A 3,716-nucleotide genomic window follows, 5' to 3' on the forward strand; every position below is an offset into this window, starting at 1 on the left:
AATGATTTTTTTTATCATTGGACGGCAATACAAATCATGGTGGCAAAACACCAATCCTTTGAGACGAATCTTAGTGTTTTGTAAAAGCGTACACTTTTAACAAGTCTTTTTCACGTTTCTCATTATTAATTTGTCAATCCCATATTGTATTTCATTTTCCAGTTTCGCACGGGTCCCGGGGTGGTTCTTTTCCAGACCCGTTTATATTCTTTTTTTTTAACGTTCAGTTAATTACTGAGTCCGGTCCAATCCCGTAAGTTTGTTTTCCTTTCTCGACCGTGATATCCCCGGCCCGTTAATGTGGTTGCCGTTGCCCCGTCCCCTGTCTCACCATGCCAACTTCTTATAACTGGGTTTATGTGGTGGGGCGTGTCTTGACGCCCATGGTGCCACACTGAAAAACACCCAGCGTGTATCACCCATAAATGTAATAAAAAACATAAATGTAATAACAACCATAAACGTAATAAAAATCAACCATAAATGTAATAAAAATTAACCATAATGTAATAACCCATCAACCATAAATGTAATAAAAATCAACCATAAATGTAATAACCCAATCAACCATAAATGTAATAACCCAATCAACCATAAATGTAATTAAAATCAACCATAGATGTAATGAAAGCCGTTACAAACAAAAACCCTCTGATTCAACAAAAAACCAAACACGAAAGCAATAAAATGAAAAATAAACTGTTTGGAAAAGAAGAGTGAAATCATACATGTAGCCTGCAGAGAAATGTTCGTGAATAGGGAAGAGAGTGTAGCCACGAAGACAGTTCTGATTGATATTTTCCCAGGACATGGGTGCATCAAACAACTTTGTTAGTGTATGTAAAGGCCTTAAAGTCACCTGGAAGTGGTATTTTTTCAAAAAAAAAGCTTTTGTCACTAGTATATGTGTTTTGATGAGTGGAATGTGAATAAACAGTTAACTAAGGTTTGAAAAAATCAGTTCTTATGTTATTTACAAATTTAAGAGTAGACCCCGACCCGAGAGGGCGCTGTTCGTGACGTCAATCGAGGCAGACTTTGCCTGTAATGCGTAGAGTATAAACACAATTGCAAAGTACATATACATATATCGTGAGTTTGTACGTTTCCAAAAAAAAGAATATTTTTGTACCAACTCACGACTTGGACGTACATGTACTTTGCACGTGTGTTTACTATACGCATTGCAGGCAAAGTCTGACGTCACAAAAGGGGTAGGCGGAGTCAGCCCCCAAACAACTTTATATTTTTTAAACATATAAATCGTGACAAACAATTACTAAAAAATTGTTTTATTGTTCGTAAGCATTATACTCTTATATTTGAAAGAAAGAAAAAATTATATTTCCAGGTGACTTTAAGACAAACAGAAAAAGTAAAACCGGTACATACTCACAGTGTTTCAGATCTGTTATAGTTAAAGACAGTGGACACTATTGGTAATTGTCGAAGACTAGTCTTCACAGTTGGTGTATCTCAACATATGCATAAAAATAACAAACCTGTGAAAATTTGAGCTCAATCGGTCGTCGAATTTGCGAGATAATAATGAAAGAAGAAAAAAACACCCTTGTCACACGAAGTTGTGTGCTTTCAGATGTTTTATTTCGAGACCTCAAATTCTAAACTAACTTGAGGTCTCGAAATCAAATTCGTGGAAAATTACTTCTTTCTCGAAAACTACGTCACTTCAGAGGGAGCTGTTTCATTGTAAAATGAAGAGCACGTTTATGGGACAGGCTATTCTATGGTGGCCCTGAAGGGACATCGCATATCGCAAACGTGTGCGCATACGTATGCAATGTCGTGAAACAATTCGCGAATATGTGCGCACACGTCTGCGAATATTATTTGCGATGTCGTGAATTTTATTGCATACCATGTTGCATACCTTTGAATAAAATGTCTAATGATCTGGGGGGTTTCTTTCCAACAGTGAGATAAGCGGTAGTCATTGCAGCAGTAGTCTTTGTTGTGAGGCAAGCGAGGCGTGTGGTCGTCCTTGACCTGGTGCCAAGTTCCTGGGTATACACATGCTTTACAGAGGGAGCCTGCTGTAGCGCCACAGTACTCCCTAGATCGGTAACAAATTATCCACAACTATGACATCATCCTAATGGTATGCAACATGGTATGCAATAAAATTCACGACATTGCAAAACAAATCGCACTCGTGTGCGCACATATTCACGATTTGGTTCACGAAATTGCATACGTGTGCGCACATATTCGCGATTTGTTTCACGACATTGCATACGTGTGCGCACATATTCGCGATTTGTTTCACGACATTGCATACGTGTGCGCACATATTCGCGAATTGTTTCACGACATTGCATACGTGTGCGCACATATTCGCGAACTGTTTCACGATATTGTATACGTCTGCGCATATATTCGCGATTTGTTTCACGACATTGCATACGTGTGCGCACACGTTTGCGTTATGCGATGTCCCTTCGGGGCCACCATACTATTCTGAAACCTTTGGAGGCGTGTTTGTGTTTTAAACGAAAAAAAAATTAATTTGGAATGGAGAGAGGGAAGGGCGTTGGGTGAGTGCAGGTAGGGGGTTGGGGGGGGGGGTGTGGTGAGGATTAACAACATACATCTTCCATGGAGTTTCCCATATGTACGGTATGTCTAAAAACATTCCAAGTTAGCTGTTGTACCTTCTCATAACGTGTGAGATGTCATATCTGTAATAGTAATTATTACGTAAAATTGAATGCCGGCATGTTATTATGTATGTGGAGTGCAAGGCGTTATATTAGTTATTACGCAACGATCTGTTTTATGACTTGGGAGGTCGGATGGTTGGGTTTTAATGGAGGGGGGGGGGGGGGGGTTGGAAGAACATACAGAGTAAATTATTGCCAAGCCACAGGTTTGCTCAAACAGTCTCCGGCCAATTATTGTGTAAACTTGCCGGAAATTTTAAAGTATTTCCGGCGGCGGCCAAAAGGAGGCTGGGGAGCAAAAAAGTGTATGTAATCGATGGCCAACGGGTATAGGGTATTTAACCATGCCTGGAACACTTCTAATTATTTTATAATGAGATTACAAGACCTCTGTGTGGGAAGTGGGGTGTCCATAGGTTATGGTCATATACCTATCTTTTGGTACAAGAAAAAAATTTGTTTTTGCTAAGGAAGGGTTAGTCCAAGTACAAGGCTATTGCTTAATGTCTTACCCGTTTCACTTGAGTAACGGTTTTTATTACATTTATGGTTGATTTTTATAACATTGATGGTTGATGGGTTTATTACATTTATGGTTGATTTTTATTACATTTATGGTTGTTATTACATTTATGGTTGATTTTTACTACATTTGTGGTTGTTATTGCATTTATGGTTTTTATTACATTTATGGGTGATACAGCATTGCCATTGCTCTTCTTGTCGTCTTGTCAGTCCTGCCTTCAAGCTCCCCCCCCCCCCCCCCTCTTTGTGGGATGGGTGGTTTTTAACCGTGGGGTGGGTTCGGGACATTCTTTGTGGCAGGACGGCTTTGTAGAGGTGCTGGGCGGCACCTGTTCCTTCTCGCCACTCACTGTTTTGGTATTTTTTTTAAAGCTATTTTGGTTCTTTATGTATCGATTTGTATATTTATGCCGGTGTAAAGTCTAATAATAAAACCAGTATCTTTGATAAAACTAAAACTAAACATAATGTAACAGCCCCCTCTATTGAACTGGGCTTTATTTCTGTCAC

Source organism: Asterias amurensis, chromosome 17 (genome assembly GCF_032118995.1).
Source record: "Asterias amurensis chromosome 17, ASM3211899v1".
Lineage (NCBI taxonomy): Eukaryota > Metazoa > Echinodermata > Asteroidea > Forcipulatida > Asteriidae > Asterias > Asterias amurensis.